General features: G+C 43.6%; 1 protein-coding gene across 3 annotated transcripts in view; it reads left to right on the forward strand.

The window, feature by feature from the left end:
* Positions 1 to 925: 925 nt before the first annotated feature.
* Positions 926 to 25,558, forward strand: part of LOC115171242 (sphingosine 1-phosphate receptor 2-like) — a 33,777-nt gene continuing 9,144 nt past the window's right edge. Inside the window, exon 1 of one of the 3 annotated variants that reach the window (XM_029727867.1) lies at positions 926 to 1,106. The gene's annotated coding sequence lies outside the window, so the exon portion shown is untranslated. The other 2 variants (XM_029727866.1, XM_029727868.1) reach the window with 2 other exon arrangements.

Here is a 25,558-nt window from a genome sequence, read left to right on the forward strand (position 1 = left end):
TGTCCCATCATAAACTCCCTGACAATGTGCAGTCAGTCCATAATGAGTGCTTGCTAGACATCCAGATTACTCACTGTCCATTCAAACTGCCAACGCTTAAGTGGAGTACGTCATTGACATGGAGGTACGAAAAGTATTGGCGCCTTAGAGGGTAGGTACGCCCACATGTTGAAGAGCCTATCTCTGTTTCCAGAGAAATGGAACGTTTACTTTGAGTCTCTTTTTGATTTCTCCCAAATATACAGTGTGTTTCTATTCAAGAAATTTCACAATTTCCCTGCTTCTGAGAGAACACCTCCCACGCAGCTGGTGGAGGAGAGGTGGAAGGAAGAAAGGTGGAAGGATGACTACAGTTGGTGGGTGGGGGGTTGCCCAATCACTCCCTGTCTCCTCTTACTATGCAGCTCTATTCACTCTCAACTCACTCACCAACACAGGGGGAGAAAGCAGACAGACAGTTTATGGACTTTATGTTTCATCTGTGTGTGTTTCATTACCTAGTTTCATTTGCCACCAAGATGTGTGTAATGTGTCATGTGGTCTCTGGCTGCCGTATACAACACCAATACATTTATGTAATGGTACGGTACAGTAGCTAGGCTGGAATTCTGGCTTGATAATGACTGACAGAACATGTCCATACTCACCTCTCCCCTACCTTCTTGACTGACAACAGACCAATTGCCATGATGTATTGATTAAAGACAAAAACAAGAATAAGTCAACATGAACAACTGACTCAATGCTAATTTACATGTTTTGCTATGAGCCATATCAAAGTTGAAATGCAAATACATTCCCCTTCCCTTATAGTAAAATCTAATTACAAATAATGTACAGGAAACACTGAAATTCTTCAGTATATGAATAGCCTGTATGCCAGAGACAGTATTTGTAGTACTGTAGTGTCAGTCAGTCAGTCAGTCAGTCAGAAGACTCCTCGGATCTCAGGCTAGTTTAGATTTGGAGGAGCACTGGACTCACGTTCATCCAGGGAGCGCAAGGGCTCCGGAAGTGAGGTGGTGGAACATTAAGGACGAACACATCTGGACTTCATGTGTACACTGGAGAGAGAAACTCACAATGAAAATGCAATTTGTTATCCTGTAAGTCTAATTAGTGACTATGAATAAAGGTAGAGGGTTTATCTGAACATAATAAGTGAAAACCATTAACCGCCAATGGGACTGGTGTTCCTATTCTGTAGTAGGTCGTTTCGACAGTGGTTTTGAGGGGAGTAATTTGTGTGTGACCGGCGCGTAATGTGCGCGCGCCTCCCTGTTGTTCCATAGCCGGTGGAGCTGTTGTTCTCAGAGTTAGAGAAGGAACAACCACACGGACACTGGGAATAGAGCAACAAAGGAGAAAGTATGAGCCTAACGAAAAGTCTCAGGCATTGTCTTTAAAGTATTTTGTATTGGGAATCATTCAGTCTTCGCAGTATGTATATTGTTTGAGGCAGAGTAGTTCCAGCTATGGATTTACCTATGACTAGACAAGCAACACTGTCCAGTCGTCATCGGAACTTTTGATTGTCGTCCTTACCCTCGACCCAGAAGAAGACAGCGCTCACAAATCAGGTGAACTTTTGAAAATGCATTTGATTTGGAGATAGGTAGCCACTTGCTACACCTTTGTCGACAACAACCACAACTACATCGGCCGACTGGTTTCGCTGCACCCACCGACTTCGCACATGGGGTAAGTGGCTTCATGTGTAGACCTACCAGCCAAATTGTACAATTGTGGCGAGTGTACACTTTTCACGTGCCGTTGTTGGAAAAACAAAGAAACTATCAATCAATGAACAATGTGCGAGTCTGCAACACACGAGGGAGGGCGGTTATGAACTTCGCCCACTTTGGGAAGATATAACCTATTATGTTATATTAACCTACCCAAAGACCTATAGCACGTATTTAGCGGTAACCACTGACATCTAATCACACATGAATGTTTAAGTAACCTTAATGATATTAGAATTGGGCAGCATGAATGATAACCAGGATTGTCATTCCTCAAGGTTGTACATTATATGGTTAATCGAACAACCAGAAAATGATCCGTCAATAAATATATTGTTTTTATTCTCCGAGAATAACAGATGTTTTGGAACGTTGTGTTTAATGAGTAACATGATCTATTAAATATTAACATGCCACGGTGCCCGCTGCTGTCGGATTCACTGCTGCTCTATGTGCATTGTAGTTTGTGGATGGGGGTGTGCTGTGGTCCCCTGGCTTTAGCTTCGCAGGGGGCTCCTATACGTCTTGTAGCGGTTGCAAGACCCGCTGTGCCCCCCTCGGGTGTTGTCGAGGTTCGATCATCCGTCACTGTAAAGGGCGCATTGTCCTGAAAGGATGTTTTAATAAAACAAAAGGCTCCATTATACCATCTTACCAGAGCGGAGCTGCTTGGTGAGCGTCCGCGGGATCGGGGTCCCAAGTGTCTGGTGGATTAAACCAAATTTCCATTCTAACATGTTTTCAAGTGTTCCAAAAAGAATAAAGGCTAATATATATATATATATATATATATATATATATATATATTTAGCAACACTGTTCAGTTTTATCTTAAAAGATAAACTGTTCATAATTCTATTGTAAAAGCCCTGACCTACTTGCTGCACACTTTTACACACCGTTACTTTAGGCTAACCTTACTTTAGGCTAACCTTACTTTAGGCTAACCTATCTGTCATACTGTACATGTATTATATGCTGAGGTCTTAACTGACTACAAAATGAAATCAAAGTTTATTTGTCACATTCTTTGTAAACAACAGGTTTAGTCTACGGGCCCTTTCCAACAATGAATAGAGAAACATTTAAAAATGTATAGAAAAAAATGATAACACAATGAATAAATACACAATGAGTAAGGATAACTTGGCTATATACACTGGACCAGTATGTAGTCGATGTGCAGGGGTACTTAAAAAAAATATATATATTTCACCTTTATTTAACCAGGTAGGCCAGTTGAGAACAAGTTCTCATTTACAACTGCGACCTGGCCAAGATAAAGCAAAGCAGTTCGACACAAACAACAACACAGAGTTACACATGGAATAAACACACGTACAGTCAATAACACAACAGGGGGGAAAAAGAGTCATTATACAGTGTACGAGGTAATTGCGGTAGATATGTACATATACGTAGGGGTAAAGTGACTAGGCAACAAGATAGATAAACAGTAGCAGCAGTGTATGTGATGAGTCAAAAGAGAGTGAAAAGGTTCAATGTAGATATTTGGTTAACTATTTAGCAGTCCTATGGCTTGGGTGTAGAAGCTGTTCAGGGTGGTTTTGGTTCCGGACATGGTGCATCGGTACCGCTTGCCGTGCGGTAGCAGAGAGGAACAGTCTATGACTTGGGTGGCTGGACTCTTCCTCTGACACGGCTTGACAGTACAGTTCAGCGTGTTGAATATGTGGATTAAGATGTGTGGAACAGGATAGGTCATGATTATCTGGGTTGTATGGATGTAGGTGACTGCTGTGATGTATGTTATGGTGTGGTTATGACCCATTCTGCACCTTGGCCAAGATGAATGAACTAGTGTTTGTTAGGAGCACAGTTTTGGGTCACGTTGACAATGAAAAGCATAAACGCACCCTGCATGTTTCTGCTCTTTGAAAGAATAGCATAATGCAAAAACACCTTACACAGACGCACCCACACAGAATGAGAGTGTCGGTAATCTATTCATGGAGAGAAACACAGAGAGAAAACACAGAGATAAGCTGATAAGGAGGAGGAACTAGTGTTTTATTACCCTGATAAAAACACCCATCCGTCATTCTCTCTCTCCTCAGCTCACTCTCTTCAGTGTGCTGGTCGTTAAGCCTCTCTAAAATGTTAAAAGCTCCTGATGACATTAGCTCATGCTTAACCAATGGCAACAGAGCGCTAAAGTAACTGAATGCTCAGATGGGAGCCACTACAGACAAAAAACACCAAATAAAGACAAGCAAACATTTCTCCATGATAACATCATTTCAGAGGGGTGGTGGGTGGGAGAAGGACATACACTGAGTATACAAAACATTAAGAACACCTGCTCTTTCCATGACAGACTGGCCAGGTGAATCCAGGTGAAAGCTATGATCCCTTATTGATGTCACCTGTTAAATCAAATTCAATCAGTGTAGATGAAGGGGAGGAATATGGGTTAAAGAAGGATTTTTTTTATCCTTGAGACAATTGAGACATGGATTGTGTATGTGTGCCATTCAGAGGGTGAATGGGCAAGACAACAGATTGAAGCACCTTTGAACAGGGTATGGTAGTAGGTGCCAGGCACACTGGTTTCTGTCAAGAACTGAAATGCTGCTGGGTTTTTCACGCTGAACAGTTTCCTGTGTGTATCAAGAATGGTCCCCCACCCAAAGGACATCCCGCTAAGCATTGGAGTCATTGGAAGCATTGGAGTCAACATGGGCCAGCATCCCTGTGGAATGCTTTTGACACCTTGTAGAGTCCATGCCTGACGAATTGAGGCTGTACTGAGTGTAAAGGGGGGAGGTGTTCTTAATGTTTGGTGTACTCAGTGTATGTAGGTGGAGAAGAATATCAGGTGTGAGATGGGGATGTTGTGGGGGTGTGTTACGGGGGGAGGGGGGGCTGGCCGACAGGCTGGAGATGGATATAACCTGATCCAGGCGACTGGCCGTCTGCTTTGGGACCATGTGACCTCACGGCTCATTACACTAGAACAAAACCCGCCACGCCGCCGCCACAACTGACCTCTGCCAACCCTCTTCACATACGGTCACTTCACACACTCTCATCTCTGGCCCAAGTGACAGAGTCCTGGAGTGCTGCTGTTAACAGCTCCAACACACCAACAGTCAACCATCCACACAGTGTAACCAGGCAGACTTACTGTTAAAGACAAAAAAAGGATTTAAAGGGATTCATTGGATCTCATGCTCTGGCTCTGATACATGTTTTGGGGTTTAGCAGTCCATATAGAGTGAATCTAAACTCCATGATTTCAGACTGCTCCATGGTTAAATCCAGCTGATCATGACATCATATTGGGGTCAGGAGGTCTCTGGGTGCTGTTACCCACCCTGGCCTCTTCCCTGCTCAGTCACTAGTTTATCCCTCATGAACTGAACACCCCCCCCCCCCCCCATGAGCCCCAGGGTCACCAAAGCCTACTGAATGGAGGAAGACTGTGAGGAGAAGTAGCGCGTGAGAAATGCAAGTCAAATCAATGGACAAATAAATAAACCAATGTAGAAAGTAAACGGATGGATAAATAAATTCATGATAACTCAGCGGTGGGAACTGGATGTGTGGGATTATTTCCTGGCCAGGTCGGAAGCCGGGTCACATGGGGGTTGAAGTCGGAGGGAGATGTGGGTGGGGTCGTCCCTAAAGGATGCTCATGTTTCAGCTCCAATCCTGGGAGAGCGAGGCCGCTAATACGAGCAGTGAGAAGTCTTTTTCATTAGGGACGCTGAAGGCTCTTGTTGTCTACTACACACAACCACTTTACTTTAGTCAGCCATTTGGAAAGGAGTACAAACATCAGAAAGATCAGAGAAGGGAACAACGGGTGCATGCCAAATAGCCAACAACGTTCGGGCTTGTACAGGCAGGGTTAAAAGGAAACCGTCACATGTCAATCCACTACTTACAGATAAGAGCTGCAGCACTGACTAAAAATGTATCATACAGTCAATGTGTGTAATGCCTTTACAGGGGTGGATCCCAAATAATTGTATAAAGTGATCAAAACAAATGTAGTTAGTGCAATACATTTTCTAGGTAAAAGGATAAGTAGCATTGTGCTCTTCTCCTTCGGGACAACATCAGCTGACTCAAAGGGGTGTGGTGGGTATTAAAACACTCCTGCACTACCTGCCGTGAGGATCAGTGGAGGCTGCTGATGGGAGGACAGCTCATTATAATGTCTGGAACGGAGCGAATGGAATGGCATCAAACACATGGAAACCATGTGTTTGATGTATTTGAGACCATTCCCCTCCAGCCATTACCACAATTCCATCCTTCCCAATTAAGGTGCCACCAACCTCCTGTGGTGTGGATACTCTTGTGCATCCTCTGTCGAAGTTGGTAATCAAGGAGGGGAGCAGCCTCCTTCATTCGCCTACTAACGAATTAACACTCGACCACTTATCGGTTTTACTGGGTCACAGAGGAGAGAGGAAGGAGAAGTCAATGAGAGGACGGTCTTTTGCCCAAATGAGAATCTCTGCTAAAACACTTTTCCTGGGTGTGGCAGCTGTAGCAAAATAAGTGCCTTCTGTTCGCAGGTTACAGAAGTACATGCTGCAACAAACAGCTGACAACATGTAGCTTTCTGATACACAGCCAAGAACTGGGAGTGTCTCCGATCAGGAAATATATGGCCTGCTCTGCTTTTTTCCCATTCCCAACATCTTACACACACACACACACACACATGAAACTATTTCAAAACGTAATCTGTCTAACACACCCGGACTCACTGTCAGACGTGATCTCAGGAATACTTTATAAATATTTAGTTGAGCAGACATTTGGAGGAGGGAAAAGGTTTGCTGTATTTCAGTCCAGGATGATGTTTAAATTCCTTACCCAAATCCAACAGCTTTAAAAGGTCCTGTTACATCTGTCGTCTTCTCTAGTCACTTAACCATAAACGTATCCATGGCTACGCACCCTAATACCCTCACCAACACACCAGCATGCCTGACATATCATTAAAGGGATTTGGTTCAAATCATCCTGCACAGTTGTGATAAAGGCATGTCTGTATCATACAGTATTGTTAACTTCACTGTGGACCACCCATATACTTAGAGAAACTTTCTGCCAGTCCACATAATTAGGCTAAGAAAGGTTATTGGATTGCAATATTGGATCTTTCATCCATGGCACATGAAACAATAACAAACCACCTCAACATTTTCATTTTGGTTTTGTGGCTTTCGAAGAAGGCGACAACACTTTGAAAACTGTACAGTGTACGAACACTATTCTACTGTGATTTACGGTAGGGAGGGAGTGGAATGAGCTCAGAGCTCCTGCTACAGCTGTATGGTTAATCAATGTGGTCAGATTGTGGTTTCCTGGTGTCTGGTCAATCCCAGTCAGTGGTCATGTTTCAGTGATGTTGGAGCAGGTACACATGGAGATGTGTGGTTTGGAACCCCCCTCGACACCCACCCTCCTCCTCATCCATCCATTCTGGCAGCCATTGTTACTCTGAGCTGGCTTTGTTTGTGCAGCTGGAAGAAAAGCTGTGCTTCTTCAACCCCCCACAGGGAGAAGGAGGGAGACAAGGAGTTGGAGTCAGGCCTTTCAGGATTGTTCAAGTGGGAGAAGCTCAGATTAAAGTTCTTAGAGCAGTGTTGGACCCGCTTACTGAGACTTAGAACTCTGAAAGGTCTGTTCCATTAACAACATATTGGAGATACATCTCTAATGGGTGATAATGAATAAAGATGGATGTGGCAGACTGACAGACTCTGTATTGGCTGGCTTACTTCCTCTCATTAACTGACTGACATACTGAAATTGGATTTTAAGGGAACTGCACAAAGAAAAACATACACCACAAGTAACTGAACTGGAGTGAGGTCATGCAACAGTTCAGAATGCTTTATAGGAGTTGGCAGATCAATTGGAAATGGACGATGTTTGTCTCAACCAAACGTGACAACAGGTCAAATGTTGTAACCCTTGTGAGATCATCTCTCTGCTCCCGGTCAAAGTCAAGTAGCCGTTCTCTCACTGCCCTCGAAACCATACCCACACAGCATGACAGAGTACTTTCAGACCTGCTCACAATATTATACCATACATACACAAATATACTGTTCCATCAATGTACTTCTAGAGAGGTTGCAAGGCAGTGAAATAGTCGTAGCATGGCCCAAACGCCCAAATCTTTTCAGCTGTTATTTTGACTACTGTATTCATTCCACCTCAGGCCGATCAAAATAATAAACTGCCGCTTAACGAACTGTACAAGGCTATAAACAAGCAGGAAACCCTACACCCAGCGGCCGCCTTTCTGGTTTCCGGCAATTTTAATTCAGCATCGCTAAGACACACGATGCCCCACTTCCATCAATACGTCTCCAACGCCACAAGGGGAGAAAGTCCTAGACCACTGCTATTCTACCCATAAGCAAGCATACAATGCCCTCCCAATGTTCCCCCCGCCATTCGGGAAATCAGATCATGACTCCGTACTCTTGCTTCCTGTTTACAAGCAGAAGCTGCAACAGGAAGTTGTCACGTCCTGACCATAGAAAGATGTTATTTTCTATGGTAGAGTAGGTCAGGGCGTGACAGGTTTTTTCTCTCTCTATGTTTTCTATTTCTATGTTTAGGTTCAATTTTTGTATTTCTATGTTGGGGTTTTGTTTGGTCCTCATTGTCTCGAATTGGAGATCATACTTAAGTAGGGGTTTTTCCACCTGGGTTTTGTGGGTGATTAATTTTGAGTTGTGTATGTGTTCATCTTTGCATCACGTTTTTTATTTTTTATTTTTTTATTCAGTGTATTTATATATTGCATAGTTTCACAGTATAAATAAAATGTGGAACGACACACGCTGCACTTTGGTCCTCTTCTCCTTTCGACAGCCGTGACAGAAATACCCGAGATTTGCAATGGTCACCAGAATCAGAAATGGTCACCAGAATCAGAGGGTATGCTTCAGGACTGCTTTGCTAACACTGATTGGAATATGTTCTGAGACTCCACCGATTAACATCGACGAGCTTACCACCTCCGTCAATGGCTTCATTAGAAAATGCATCGGCAACGTTGTACCCACGGTCAGGGTTCGCTGCTTCCTCAGTCAAAAGCCCTGGATTAACACTGAGGTTGGCGCTAAACTAAAGAGCAGGGCTACCGCACATAGCTCCATCGCAGACAACCTTGATGCTACGGCCGAAGACAGGCAACCCTGATGCTACGGCGGAAGACAGACAACCTTGATGCTACGGCCGAAGACAGGCAACCCTGATGCTACGGCGGAAGACAGGCAACCTTGATGCTACGGCGGAAGACAGGCAACCTTGATGCTACGGCGGAAGACAGGCAACCCTGATGCTACGGCGGAAGACAGGCAACCCTGATGCTACGGCGGAAGACAGACAACCCTGATGCTACGGCCGAAGACAGGCAACCCTGATGCTACGGCGGAAGACAGGCAACCCTGATGCTACGGCGGAAGACAGGCAACCCTGATGCTACGGCGGAAGACAGGAATAAGTACAAGAAGGCCCACTTTGACCTCCGCAGAGTCATCAAATGAGCAAAAGGACAATATAGGAATAAGGTGGAATCATATTACACAGGCTCCGACACCCGCTGCATGAGCAGAAGCTACAGTCTATTACGGATTACAAAGGAAGACCCAACCGTGATCTGCTCAATGATGCCTCTCTACCAGATGAACTCAATGCATGTTATGCACGCTTTGACAACAACAACATTGAGCCGGGTGTGATGGCTGTCACCGACCCAGAGGACTGGGTGATCTCACTCTCTGAGGCCAACGTGAGAAGGGCTTTTAATCAGGTCAACACCTGCAAGTCAGCGGGCCCCGACGGTATTCCAGGGTTCATTCTCAGAGCATGCGCAGAAGAGCTGGCAGGCATATTCACAGTATGTTTCAACCTCTCCTTGTCCCAGTCTGTAATTCCCCACATGTTTTAAGATGACCACAATCATCCCTGTTCCTAAGAACTCTAAGTCTTCATGCCACAATGACTACCGCCCTGTAGCAATCACTTCTGTAATCATTTGAGAGGCTGGTTATGGCACACACTAACTACACCATCCCAGCCACCCTAGACCCACTCCAATTGGCATACTGCCCCAACAGATCCATAGATGACACAATCTCAATTGCTCTCCACACTGCCCTCACCCACCTAGATGAGAGGAATACCTATGTGAGAATGCGGTTAATTGACTACAGCTCAGCGTTCAACACTATTATCCTCTACAAACTCGTCACCAAGCTTAGGACTCTGGGTCTGAACACCTCCCTCTGCAACTGGATCCTGGACTTTCTGATGGGCCAACCCCAGGTGGTGAGGGTAGGCAACATCACCTCCATCACGCTGACCCTTCACGCAGGGGCCCCACAGGGGTGTGTGCTTAGTCCCCTCCTGTATTCCCAGTTTAGCCACAACTGTCTGGTCACGCACGACTCCAACACCATTATTAGTTAGCTGATGAAACGATGGTGGTAGGTCTGATGACCGGCGACGATGAGTCAGCCTACAGGGAGACATTGTGGTGCTTGAGCAACAACCTATCCCTCAATGTCAGCAAGACCAAGGAGCTCATCGGGGACTACAGGAAATGGGGGGGGTTGACCACGCCCCCATCCACATCGATGGGACATCAGTGGAGCAGGTAGACAGTTCCTCGTTGTCCAAATCACTAAAGACTTAAAATGGTCCAAACGCACAGTCGTGAAGAAGGCGCAACATCGCCTCTTCCCCCTCAGGAGGTTGAAAAGGTTTGTCACGGGCCTCATCCTAAAAACGTTCTACAGGTGTACCATTGAGAGCATATTGAATGGCTGCATCACCGCTTGGTATGGCAATAGCACCATCCTCGATCGCATGGCGCTACAGAGGGTTGTGCGGACAGCCCAGTAGATTACTGGGTCCGAGCTCCCTGCCATCCAGGACCTCTATATTAGGCAGTGTGAAAAGAAGGCCCAGAAAATCATCAAAGACCCCAACCACCGACGCCATAGACAATTCTCTCAGCTGCCGCACGGCAAGAGGTACCAGTGTATCAAGTCTGACACCAACAGGCTCTTGAACAGCTTCCATGCCCAAGCAATACGACTGACAAATAGCTAACCAAATAGCTACACGGACTTTAACTTGTATCTTTATTTAACTTTGATTTCAGTATTTGCACTGTCTATGCCCACTCACAGGGCCCTACACACTCACACCCACTGTCACTCCAGCACACACACAAACACTCGCTCCATTATTCGCTCACTCACACATAATATGCACATACATTTATACTAACTCTGCACACCCACTGACATACAAGCTGCTGCTACTCTGTTTATCTTATATCCTGTTCTCCAGTCACTTTATCCCTATACATATCTACCTCCATCACTCCAGTATCCCTGCACATGTAAATATGGTATTGGAACTGACTTTTTAAATATTTGCTGTATATAGTATGCTTACTTACTTATGTTATTGTGTATTTCATATATATTATTCTTCTAGTAATAAATTGTTGTGGATTATTGCATTGTTGGGCTTTGAGTTAGCAAGAAAGGCATTTCACTGTACTTGTGCATGTGACTTGAAACTTAACCTCTGGGGTTGTTTCCGTACAGCTCACTCTGCCTCTGTATGTGGTCTGCTTTTACCCTGTACTGTAACTGTATGTTACATGAGTACTTCAGTTTGTGTCCAGTCTCAGGGGGGATTGGCACTCTTATATGTCAGTGCTCGGGAGGTCTTTGGATGTTGAAATATCCTTGTTGTTTTTCAGGAGACACATTGGCTAGCTCTTGTTAGTATTTTTAAGAAAATGTAATCCTGTTTAAAACTTTGTTGAATGTTTGTAGAGCGTGTTCTCTCACTAGGCAACCATGTATTTTTCTGACGGCAAAGCTCTGAATACAGGTCCGTATTAATAAAATATGGAAGGCTTCAATGCAGCATCTAAATAGAATCTAAAAGCAATCAGAACTGCGTTGTCCCCCTCTGTTCACCCCTATAGATGATATCATGTTTTTTTATACACTTCTCGTCTCTTTCATTGGCACCATCCCCCTCTCCTCTATTGTGGCCTCCCAGCTCTCTGTCCTGTGACAGTCTGCTGTTATTGATGCATAGAAAGACCACAGGAACATCAGAGGAACAAGCATGCAGTTTGTAGTGTCACAGTCACTGCCTGCACTCTCACCACCAATTTGTGTACACACACACAAACACAACTAATATTGCACACACATACAGAGATGTGTCAAAGCATTTGGAATCCGCTTCTATAGTGCTTACATTCATTAATATGATGCATACACACACATGCAAGATCACATCACATGCATGCTGATTCTGTGCGCTATCCCAAACCCTCATTACACACAGTATCCTAGCCAGGCAGTAGAACAGAACCGGAGTAGGGTTGGAGTCCAAGTCCTAGCATCAGGTCAGAATAGGATCAGGGACCGGGACAAAGAAAAGGTGAATGTGCAGTCAAAGCCTATTCATTTAGGGGTACCTCACTGTGTTAAACAACAACACAGAGATGTGTGAGAATAGCAGCACTGCTGAAACCTGAAACTAGCACAGCTCATCCTCCCTTGAGCTCAGCTGTTAGTTCCATATCTGACCCATAATAGAACACATTGTTCCAAACTAAAGGGTTCTGATCCAGACCAACCGGTTATGTTCAGGTCCAACAGCAGAACAGAGCTCCTTGTCGTCGTCCCCCCCCCCCCCAGACCTCCCGGCTGAGTGTAAATATTCAGAGTCTTGCCTCTGTGGTTTACCAGTAGTGTGTACGTGTCTTAGTGTCGTGAGAACATCAGCCTACTGTTATCTTTTACCACCACACTTCCTTTGTGACACTAACCACATTTCCGTCCACAGTTTTTCTGCAAGTAAAGTCATAACTTTTATAAAAATAAATCACGACAGCTATGATGGGAACAAGGTTTCGGTACAATTTTTAAATGCAGACAGATAATTTTGTGACTGAAAAATGTATTATGCGAGAAATGGAGGTGGAAACACCTTTTATGCGCAAATATGGATATAATAGCCATCATATCAAAGTAAACTTGGAGTCATGCAATGATATGGCGTGAGCTCCTCCCACAACGACTCAGGAAAGCATGCAGTTTATTAGGCTACAGATAAAGTAAGTTATGATGAAGTTCACAGGGGGGTGAAAGTGCACGGTGATGAGCTTGATGCTCCTTTCCAATAAATGTTGAGGGTCTTATTCTGGTGACATGATGATCGATGCTTGACCGCCATTTGACAAATACAAATATTCTCGCTCTTATCCATAATAATCTCATCATGTAGACTAGCCTACCCTCACTGTGTCTGTGAGTGCACGTGCCAAGACTAGAGAACAAACAGTTGCTATTTAACAAAACATTTTGTGACAACACTATCGGGAGAGTTGAAAAATGTAATGGAAACCCATTCAACTTTTTAGAATTTTATTTGGTACAAGCAAAAAAACTATGTCATCGCACTGATTTTTATCCACAACAAGTCTGTTTGGTTGAAACACACTACTGGTGGGAAAATTCACGTATTTACTTTGTACTGATGTTAGTCTATTCACATAACAATCTGTCGCCAATTGGATGGAAACCTAGTTACTGTGATCTCTTGAGCGACGTATAACTGCTCAGGTTGTTGTGAACCTTTCGTGTGAAATGAGTGTTGATAAGATGTGGTGTTAAGACAGCTCAGGGTGTCATGAACAGCCTCAAACCAGAGAGTGGTTCCTTTATATAGAATATGGCGTAATGAGGCCTTAATACGGAGCTATAAGAACATGTCTGCTCCAGATGTGTTCTAAATCAGCTCTTTGTGCCCTTGTGCTTTGATCTCTGTGGTAAGTGGTAAGTATACCAGAGGAGGAGGGGGAACATGGACAGAGGGAAATGTGGTCCCTTTAAATCAGGACGCTGGATGAAAGAGAAATATGCAGAATAGTGTGACGTAAGAATATGAATAATTTGGCAGTGTGCCCCGTGGGACGGGTTGACAGGAATGGTCTGAGGGTAAATGTATTACAGTAATTGCCTCAAAGGCGCCACCCCCTCTGATGCATTGCCCCTCCCATTGGGTAGATGGGGGGGCTGTCGATCATGTGGGTGGCTCTGCTGCACGATGCCCCTCTTCACTTGTCCCTTGAGAGGGAGGGAGAGGGAGACAGAGCACATATCCATCCATTGAAAGTAAACATTGCTTCTTGACCGAACTGCAGACAGAAACTAGACCCCCAAAAGAGGCTGTGCTCAAACTGTCATCTGCTGATGAGGGGAAGGTTAATCCCTAATTACAAGATTACCCATCATTCAGTGTTTTTTTTTTTTTTTTACACTTCCTCAATAATCTGCCAGCTTCAGCAAGATTTTAACAAATCCCCACACCATACGACAAGGGGGAGAGGAAGATATTCTGTCTTTGAAGCTAAAAACAGTGTGCCTTTCCAGGGAGTTCTGTAACAAAAAACATAAGTTGATGTCTAGTCACAGTATGTAACAAAATATATTACTGTTATTTTTTCTGCATCAGTATTTTATTTTATTTTACCTTTATTTTACTAGGCAAGTCAGTTAAGAACAAATTCTTATTTTCAATGACGGCCTACCGGGGAACAGTGGGTTAACTGCCTTGTTCAGGGGCAGAACAACAGATTTGTACCTTGTCAGCTCGGGGATTCAATCTTGCAACCTTTCGGTTACTAGACCAACGCTAAAACCACTAGGCTACGCTAGTGCCTATCTGACTCTGTACTACTATAGCTATGCAGTGCTAACGCACGTAAATATTCAATTATCATTACTGGACTACTATTTCACTATAACTAATCTAAACAATACGTCCCAGTGAAGAGCCAGAGGAATGTGAATGTCTCGGACATGGTTTGGTAAGTTTACACAAAGCAAGCAACAAAGACATTTTTCCACAATGTTTTTTTCATCTTTCTCCGAATGTGCACTAAGTTCCCCTGTGGAATTCCTCTTAAAGCTTAAAACTGAGATGTTGCAGGCTTCCATCTCATATCACTGGTCCGTCCGGCCTCTCTACAGTACAAGTCACAGAGCGACACAGAAACAGCCTCTCTGCCTCTCACCCTCCCCCAAAACCACCGCCTCTTTCTCTCCTCTCTCCTCTCTGTTTTTTTTTCATTTAGCTGCCTGGCGGTCATATGAACAGTGCAAGTCTCTCAACGACGGAGCCTCTTCTCTCTTGAGCCTGAGTTTCACTCCCCCACAATCAGTCAGCCCACGCTGTAGCCAGCTCCACAAAGCCAGGTGCTACAGAACTGTATGTCAAAGGTCATATCACATACAGACCAAGTGATTCACTCTCCAGTCCAAAGTCCAGAGACTGCTCGTGGAGATTTCACCATAGCCATTTCCTTTGTTTAGGAAATTGACCTCTAAACAGTTGTGAATATCAGTGTCAAAGTGGTATGCATATAGATCCGATTATGCTGGTGTGTCTGTGTGAGTGATAGTATTTTTTTTTTGGCATTTTTTAGGTGTCTGTGTGTATCTCTGTGTCTGGTCCACTAGCACACATGTTAATGTGTGGCGATTCAGTGTTGCTATTTGTGTTTTTTTCTCTTGGTGTGGGTTTCAGCCCTGGCTGCATGGCTGCATGGCTGTGTGGTTGTGGGTGTTATCAGCCTGCCTGTCAACACTGAGCCATCTAGAGGAGATAACACCAGACAGGAAGAAGGCCAGGGGAGGATTCTCTCTGTCTCTCTCTGTCTCTCTCTTGTCTCTCTCTTGTCTCTCTCTTGTCTCTCTCTTGTCTCTCTCTTGTCTCTCTCTGTCTCTCTCTGTCTCTCTCTCTGTGTCTCTCTGTCTCTCTCTCTGTCTCTCTCTCTCTCTGTCTCTCTGTTTCTCTGTGTCTCTCTCTCTGTCTCTCTGTCTCTGTCTCTGTCTCTGTCTCTCTCTGTCTCTCTCTGTCTCTCTCTGTCTCTCTCTGTCTCTCTCTGTCTCTGTCTCTGTGTGTTAATGTAGCAGTTTGTGTTATTTCATTTACGCCTCACAATTGGGTCTGTCTCTCTCTGTCTCTCTCTGTCTCTCTCTGTCTCTCTCTGTCTCTCTCTGTCTCTCTGTCTCTGTCTCTCTCTGTCTCTCTCTGTCTCTCTCTGTCTCTCTCTGTCTCTCTCTCTCTCTGTCTCTGTGTGTTAATGTAGCAGTTTGTGTTATTTCATTTACGCCTCACAATTGGGTCTGTCTCTCTCTGTCTCTCTCTGTCTCTCTCTGTCTCTCTCTGTCTCTCTCTGTCTCTCTCTGTCTCTCTCTCTCTCTGTCTCTCTGTCTCTCTCTGTCTCTCTCTCTCTGTCTCTCTCTGTCTCTCTCTCTCTCTCTGTCTGTCTCTGTCTGTCTCTCTCTCTCTCTCTCTCTCTCTCTAAGACCCTGGGTTAATGTAGCAGTTAGTGTTATTTCATTTACGCCTCACAATTGGGTTGTTAATGTTGTATGTATTTTCCCTATGGGAAAACCCCCTGAGATAAAAACCCCTTCTGTTTGTGACTGCAGATGGAAATCAAAACCCTATCTATCTATGCAGTGACCGCAGTTAGGGTTTAGGATGAGTCCTGCTTGTGTATTCTGCTCTGTGACCACTCACCTAGCTGAGTTTTTAAAGTCACACTTTATTTGGTCCATCTGTACATGCTCTACAGAGGATCATACTATCAACAAACTATCTGTTGATAAGCAACTGCTTGCTAGGGTTAGGTTTAGAATAAGGGCTAGGGTTAGCTAGGATAAGTGTTAAGGTTAGGGTTAAAGCTAGGGTTAGTAGATAGTTGAAATGTTGCTGATAGTCTGTAGAGCATCTACAGATAGACTATCCAAATAGTGTTTCTGCCCCTGGTCCTTTTGTGAACTTGAATGCTCTGCTTCTGCCTTGCCCTGGGAACTGACTGAGGGCGATCAATGCTGCAGTGATGGCTGTGAAATCACTTCATGTCATGGATGGAGCCCTGGGGCTCAGGGATGTGGAGAGAGAACAGAGACACACTGCTGCCACCTGCTATCACCAGCGAATTCAGTCCCACTGCAGCCTGACTGTGAAGCTAAGCTCAGCGTGTGGCTAACTGGCTGGCTGGGGCTGTTTAGTCAGTGTGCTGTGGAGGGCTTGTCCTTCCCTGCCCGTTTCCACTATGTAATGACTTGTAGCTATAGAAGAGAGTGTAGCTGGTGTCTGTGTGTAATGCTGGATGAGCTGTGACTGAGGTACAGTAGAGACCGGGGGGGGGGGTGTCATTCATCTGATTTGGAAAAAGCTGTCTGGGAAAAGGTGATATACAAGTGTTACTGATCGTCTGTAGAGCATCTACAGATTTGTATGCAAATAGTTCGTATGCATATGAATGCCCATTATTTTGGAATGAGATGTTTGACAAGCAGGTGTCCACATAATTTTGATCATGTAGTGTACATGATCTAAGTGTGTTAGTTGGTATTCAGCAGTCATAAAATGTGCCTTATTTACATTGAAGAACAACTAAAATATATGACTGTCAGCTCTATAGAGATGAGATAATGTAGTCATCAAATAGGCCTAAAACAAATTGTAATATACACAACAACTGAAATATTGTAATAAAGTAATGTGAATAAATGATGGTCAGTAAGTGATCAGCAGTAATGGGCAGTCACTACCATCATTGGACTTTTGTTAGTTTTATTCTCTGTTACAGCATTCAACCCACATAATGCTTAGTGCATTTAATGTTGTTTTTTAAACTGTGATTTATTTATTTTATTTTCTAACTGAAACTAAACCGACCTCAGCGTAGCTCTGTCTTATCCAGTCATATGTTTGTCTGTCTGACAGGAAGAGGTTTTGAGTGAGTTGTGTTTTTAGTCTCTGCGGCTGTAGACTTTGTTTTATAGATCCATACCATAGTGTGTTTGTGTGTGCATCTATTATAGCTCTATAATGAGTCAACAGTAACCACGTCATGGCAATACTTGCTGTAGATACTATGTAGGATGTACAGTAGCTTCCAACTGTTGTTAGGTTACAGCTAAAATTGATTTGAGGAAAACATTTTTTATTTTATCTACATACAATATCCCGTAATGACAAAGCAAAAACAGGTTTAGACATTTTTGCTAATTTATTAAAAATAAAAAACTGAAAAATCACATTTATATAAGTATTCAGACCCTTTACTCAGTACTGTTGAAGCACCTTTGGCAGCGATTACAGCCTCGATTTGTCTTGGGTATGATGCTACAAGCTTGGCACACCAGTATTTGGGGAGTTTCTCCCATTCTTCTCTGCAGATCCTCTCAAGCTCTGTCAGGTTGGAAGGGGAGCGTCACTGCACAGCTATTTTCAGGTCTCTCCAGAGATGTTCGATCAGGTTCATGTCCGGGCTCTGGCTGGTTCACTCAATGACATTCAGAGACTTGTCCCGAAGCCACTCCTGCGTTGTCTTGGCTGTGTGCTTAGAGTCGTTTTCCTGTTGGAAGGTGAATCTTCGCCCCAGTCTGAGGTCCTGAGTGCTCTGGAGCAGGTTTTCATCAAGGATCTCTCTGTACTTTGCTCCATTCATCTTTTCCTTGATCCTGACTAGTCTCCCAGTCCCTGCCGCTGAAAAACAGCCCCACAGCATGACGCTCCACCACCATGCTTCACTGTAGGGATAGTGCCAGGTTTCCACCAGACATGACGCTTGGCATTCAGGCCAAATAGTTTAATCTTGGTTTCATCAGACCAGAGAATCTTGTTTCTCATGGTCTGAGAGTCTTTAGGTGCCTTTTGTCAAACTCCAAGCGGGCTGTCATGTGAGGAGAAGCTTCCATCTGGTTACTCTACCATAAAGGCCTGATTGGTAGAGTGCTGCAGAGATGGTTGTCCTTCTGGAATGTTCTCCCATATCCACAGAGGAACTCTGGAGCTCTTTCAGAGTGACAATCAGGTTCTTCGTGCTTCTACACCTGCATTGCTTGCTGTTTGGGGTTTTAGGCTAGGTTTCTGTACAGCACTTTGAGATATCAGCTGATGTAAGAAGGGCTATATAAATACATTTCATTTGATTTGATTCTTGGTCATCTCCCTGACCAAGGCCTTTCTCCCCCGATTGCTCAGGAAGGTTCCAAACTTCTTCCATTTAAGAATGATGGAGGCCACTGTGTTCTTGGGGACCTTCAATGCTGTATACATTTTTTGGTACCCTTCCCCAGATCTGTGCCTCGGCACAATCCTGTCTTGGAGATCTACGGACAATTCCTTCGACCTCATGGCTTGGTTTTTGCTCTGACATACACTGTCAACTGTGGGACCTTATATAGACAGGTGTGTGCCTTTCCAAATCATGTCCAATCAATTGAATTTACCACAGGTGGACTCCAATCAAGTTGTACTAACATCTCAAGGATGATCAATGGAATTGCAAACGCCTGAGCTCAGTTTCGAGTCTCATAGCAAAGGATCTGAATACTTATGTTAGTAAGGTATTTCTGTTTTTGCTGAGGAATTGTTTTTATTTAATCCATTTCAGAATAAGGCTGTAGCGTAACAAAATGTGGAAAATGTTAAGGAGTCTGAATACTTTCCAAAGGCACTGTATGTTGTACGCCTGTTATCATGTATGTTGCAAGCCCCATTGCTTCCTGACTTTATACACTGCATTGTGTCTAACGGTCCTGCTGAGATATAAATCTCTCTTCCTTCCTGCACAGACATCTTTTTAATGTTCCATCTCACTGCATTTGTGTTGATACCGCAGAGACACTATTGGCACTTGGCGTCAAGGGTGATAACCTGTGGTCAGGGACCGGGGTGGGGGAGGAGGCGTTAAGGGGTGGGAGTGCAGAATGGAACAATCCTCCTGACAGCTAGCAGAGCTCTCAACGAGTATACTCACAACACCATTAGACAGGCCAAAAATGGAACCCGACAAGGCATCCAATCACAGCAAAGATGGGTCCTACCCTGCGTGGGACTATGATGGATAATGATAACCCATAACCCTCTGGCTGCTCTAAAAACCTGAGAGAGGTTAGCTAGGAGGAGGAGAGAGATTACTACCACAGAGGTAAGATTGCGTCTGTCTGGTGCTTTGATGCTAATACAACAACTTTAATGTGATAGAGGGGTAGTGTGAAGTAGAGGTCATCTCAGATCTGGAAATTTAGATCCAAATCAAATTGGATTTGTGAAATTCCCATCTGACATTTTTTGCAAAATCAATACCCCATCCGGTACGGATCCGAGGTGGACCAGATCCGACCCAAAATATGTCAGAGAATCAGATCCAAATTGGGTCAGGTCTGTATCAGACCCAAATGGATCCGAAATATATTTTTTTAAATGCAGCTTTATTACTACGCATGCCAGCAGAATGTCTTTGACTTCACAGGCAGGCAGTGAACGTTAACACTCAGCATGCCGGAATTCCATAACTACTAGAATGTCCATGACGGTCATTCTAACCATTTGATATTTCAATTGTATAAATATTCCATAATAAATCATTAATTGCTAAATGAATGCATTATTATGTTAAAATAATTCATAAGAAACATCAGGATGCCAAATGCAAATTATAATCAGTCAGAAAATGTATTGCTTGATCCAGAAGCGCATAGATTGTATGTCCACCAGGCCCGTCCAAACTAAACCTAAACTATATTGAAACTACACCTATAATAATTAATAATAATAATAATAATGCGACACAGCAAGATGCATTTCGCAGCATGGGGATGAGTATTTGCATTAACAAAGAAACAAGGAGCTTACCAAATAGCACTTCTTCCATATCATCCTACAGAGGTCCATTCTGTGTTTTTAGTGGGGTTGTTTGTTTTTACATCTAGCCTACAGGAACATACACTAATGAAAATGTTGTTCTTTCAAATATTTACATTTTGTATTCTGTTACCGAACACCTTCATCAACACAACTAAATGACATTTGCACGAAGGGGGGTTCTATGAGGCCAGGCTTTTTTAGTTAAATTAATTTATTAGACTGGTGGCTATTGGTACTCCTCAAGGCCTGGCTATTCTACTGTTAAATATGATATGGTCATTTTGACCGTCATGGCGCTTTTAGGATGAAATGCTCAATTTTTTTGTCTTTTATGACATATGTCTGAGAGTACTGCTAGAGTGTAAAATACACCTGACTTTTCAAAAATATGGGTATGGTTTAAATTGAAATGTCAAAACTGAAAACGGTCAGGTTGACTGTCTTGGGAGTTCTAGCGTTAATGTTTCACATGCGTTTTCTGTTGTAGGCCTATCTAAAAGAATTGAGTTGTGGTCTACACACTACAGTGTCGTATTTTCATAAATTACATCCCTAATTAAAAATGTCTACACAAGAAGGGAATGGGTTTGTGGCAAAAACGCACTATAGGCGCGTCCCCTCTCCAGAATACGCTCTCTGATTCCCGCTAATTTGTGCGCATTCAATGTTTTATTATGTGACTTGTTTTTTATGTTTATATATTTAGCTTGAACATGCATAGAAGTACCTGGCCTGTGCGCAAATGTAGGCCTATAAAAGTTACCATTTGGGAATGTCTGATAGTAGGCTATTTCTGATTTCTTAACCTTTCTGGCGCAGGCATTCTGCTAGCGACCCACCTCGACAACATCCGGTGAAATTGCAGAGCGCCAAATTCAAAATACAGAAATAGTCATAATAAACATTCATAAAAAATACAACTGTTATACATCGGCTTACAGATTTACTTCTTGTTAATCCAGCCGCTTTGTCAGATTTCAAAAAGGCTTTACGGTGAAAGCATGCCATGCGATTGTCTGAGGACAGCGCCCCGCTTACAAAAGCATACAAACATTTTACAACCAAGTAAAGGAATTACAAAAGTCAGAAATAGTAATAAAATGAATCACCTACCTTTGAAGATCTTCATATGGTTGCAGTCACAAGAGACCCAGCGAACAATAAATGTTTGTTTTGTTCGATAAAGTCCCTTTTTATATCCCAAAAACTCTGTTTTGTTGGCGCGTTTTGTTCAGTAATCCACAGGCTCAAAGGCGGTCAAAACATGCAGACGAATACATCCTAATAATACCGGTAAAGTTTGTCGAAACATGTCAAACGATGTTTATAATTAATCCTCAGGTTGTCAATTGTCTAAATAATTGATATTTCAACCGGACAATAGCGTATTCAATAGAAAGGAAAAACAACAAAGGGTGCGCACTAGGTCACGCGCAAAACCAGCACTGCATGATTCTACAGTCCACTGAGAGAAAGGTCTCATTCTTCTTCATTTTTCAGAAAACAAGCCTGAAACAATGTCTAAAGACTTGACATCTAGTGGAAGCCATAGGAACTGCAATCTGGGTCCTAACCCATTAGATACTCTATAGTCATTCAATTGAAAATACCCACATAAAAAAAAATCCCACTTCCTGGACGGATTTTCCTCAGGTTTTCACCTGCCATATCAGTTCTGTTATACTCAGACATTATTTTAACAGTTTTGGAAACGTTAGAGTGTTTTCTATCCAAATCTACCAATTATATGCATATCCTAGCTTCTGGGCCTGAGTAACAGGCAGTTTACTTTGGGCACGCTTCTCATCCAGACGTCGAAATACTGCCCCCAAGCCATAAGAAGTTTTAACTCACCACAACTTATGAGCTGCGGAGCTTCTCAAAGTATTTTTTTTCGTCACCTCACATAGAAAGCCAACAGAGTGTTGTACATGAATTGGGAATGACCATAGTTCCTCACTATATTTGAAAAATCTTTCCAACACTCTCCTTCTTGAGGTTAAGTAACCTCCGGTATGAAATAGCAACATATTGCTTATCCCAGTGGCGGATTTAGGTATAGGCAACATTGGCAGCCGCCAGGGGCGGCATCTTGCTGAGGAAGGCATGGGGCGCCCGCACATAAAAATTAGGAATGGTGACATTTGTGCAATCGGTTTTCTATCGCTCATTTGCACGTCACGTCAATGATATCATGTCACCGTGTGGGACTGTGGGTCAATTAACCTTGTCGGAGTGGGCGCCCTGATTCTAGTTTGTGAGCTAGGCCGGCTACTGCCTAAGAAGGTCTCCCACTCAGAAGTACGAGATGGGGCGGGGGTAGGTTGACCTCTGGTCTCCCCACTGGAAGCCTGAGGTAGGGGGAGCAGGAGAGTCTATCAAATAGCGCACCTCTAACTTTGTACAGTACTAATGCAATTAGTCAAATCAGTCACACTACAAAATGCTACCAAATAAACAACAATTCATTCATAACTCTGGATATATAGTTTCAGACATATTGTTGCATTTTTGCCAAATCATTAAGAATAATATAAAAGCAGTCTGCACACCACCAAGGTGAATTTGTTTAGTCTTGACTCTTGGTTGACAGTGTTGGGGGATGGGTAATGTATTGATGCTAGATGGCCAAATAAACACATTTGTTTCTATTTGTGTCATAAGCGTCGTAATGATCGGACCAAACTGCAGCGGGGATGTGAATCATCTTCTTGATTTATTAAAGAAATGAACACTGAACAAAAGAACAACAAAAAACAGTCCTGTAAGGTACATAGACTATACATGGAACAACCACCCACAAACACAAGAGAAAATAAACCCACTTAAATATGGCCTCCAATTAGAAGCAACGATAACCAGCTTCTTCTAATTTGAGGTCGTTCCCAAAACTAACATAGAAATAGACAAACTAGAAAACCCACATAGAAATAGAAAACATAGAACATAAACCAAAAACCCCGAAACCCACTAAACAAACACACCCCTGCCACGTCCTGACCAAACTACAATAACAAATAACCCCTTTTACTGGTCAGGACGTGACAATTTGTCTTTGTTACTTCTTTTTGATATTTGAGTCTATTATTTTTGTATATATTTTTATATTTATATAGTTTGAAATGTTATGATTATTTATTTGTGTTGTTCTAAATGTCTGAATAAAAATTACAGTTAATGGAGAATTGTTTTTTTCTATTTGCTGAAGGGGGGTTTGCCCTGGGAGCCATACAAGCTAGAACCGCCATTGGCTGATCCCATGAAATAGGCTACCAGAACACTTCTCCGTTGCGCAAATACAGCTGTGTCTGTTCCAAGCTCATTGGCGCAGGAAAGAGTGAGGGCCCAGTTGAAACAAGTTAGTCAACATGGGTCAGTATCCGCAGAGACACTATTGGCACTTGGTGTCAAGGGTGATAACCTGTGGTCAGGGACTGGGGTGGGGGAGGAGGCGTTAAGGGGTGGGAGTGCAGAATGGAACAATCCTCCTGACAGCTAGCAGAGCTCTCAACGAGTGTACTCACAACACCATTAGATGGGCCAAAAATGGAACCCGACAAGGCATCCAATCACAGCAGAGATGGGTCCTACCCAGCGTGGGACTATGGATAATGATAACCCATAACCCTCTGGCTGCTCTAAAAACCTGAGAGAGATTAGCTAGGAGGAGGAGAGAGATTACTACCACAGAGGTAAGATTGCGTCTGTCTGGTGCTTTGATGCTAATACAACAACTTTAATGTGATAGAGGGGTAGTGTGAAGTAGAGGTCGAATTGGATTTGAATTGGATTTGTGAAATTCCCATCTGACATTTTTTGCAAAATCAATACCCCATCCGATTCGGGTTTCCGAGGTGGACCAGACCCGACCCAAAATATGTCCGAGAAATTTCAATACGTGAACAGTTGTCCGTAGCGCAAATACAGCTGTGTCTGTTCCAAACCCATTGGCGTGGGAAACAGTGAGGGCCCAGTTAAAACAAGTTAGTCAACATGGGTCAGTATCCCTGTGGAACGTTTTCGACACCTTGCAGTCCATGACCCGACGAACTGAGGCAGTTCTAGGGGACAAAAGGGGGTGCAACTCAATATTGGTGTTCCTAATGTTTTGAACACTCAGGGTACTGTATATGTATGTGCGTCTCCATGTGTCCATGTGACTGAGTGCAGTTATACAAGCCGATGTTGTGTCTGAGGTATCTCAAACACTGATGTCTAGGTTCACTGGTTTCTCCTGCAGCAGGAGAAAGTGGAGCTGGGTAGCTGTGAGTGCTGCAGTGACAGCAGGTGTGTAATGGAACAGCTATCTGGGAGGGGAGCAGCAGGCACACAGACACACTGCTAATTTGGGTTTATCAGGTGTTGCTGGGAAAGGGAAAACACCACCTGGGGCTTTTGTGAGAGCAGAGCAGGGAGCTATCAGTGGGTCACATGACCACTATGCCAGGAGGGGGGGGGGGCTTTGTCTCAGTGTGGGGTTAGGAACCAGATAATTTTGTCCACCAGCCGGCTCTCTCTGTCCAACTGCCTGGTTTTACAGCGCCTCAGAATGGGTCTTGACTGGAAGTCTATGGTAGGAGCGGACGAAACAACCGCTGGTTTTAATTTGCTGACCTCTCAGTAATAATTGGCTGATCTCTGTCCATCACCATCAAGCTTAACCCTTAGAACCTCCCCCCTACATTGTGGACTTCAAAGTGCGAGCAACGCAGGTGAGTTTGGAAAATCTGAAAGTACGCATCTTAGAAATAGAATCAATTGGGTTAATGAGAGAGAACATTTATTTTGATTGCCGATTTTCACAAATTTTCACAAGTCCCAGCTACTACACTTCCCTTGCAAGTCCCACTTTGTTGCACAGTGTTGCCAGGCTCTGCACCAGTCGAGCCCGTGGAAACCAGAGGATAAGGTTTCAGAAGATCTTTACTATTCGGACTCCTGAATATTCAGCATGGTTCATTTGAATATCGTACTAAATACACATTGCGTGATAAACTTTGAGCAGCTTAGATTATGTAAGACGGATAGTA

Source organism: Salmo trutta, chromosome 32 (assembly GCF_901001165.1).
Source record: "Salmo trutta chromosome 32, fSalTru1.1, whole genome shotgun sequence".
Lineage (NCBI taxonomy): Eukaryota > Metazoa > Chordata > Actinopteri > Salmoniformes > Salmonidae > Salmo > Salmo trutta.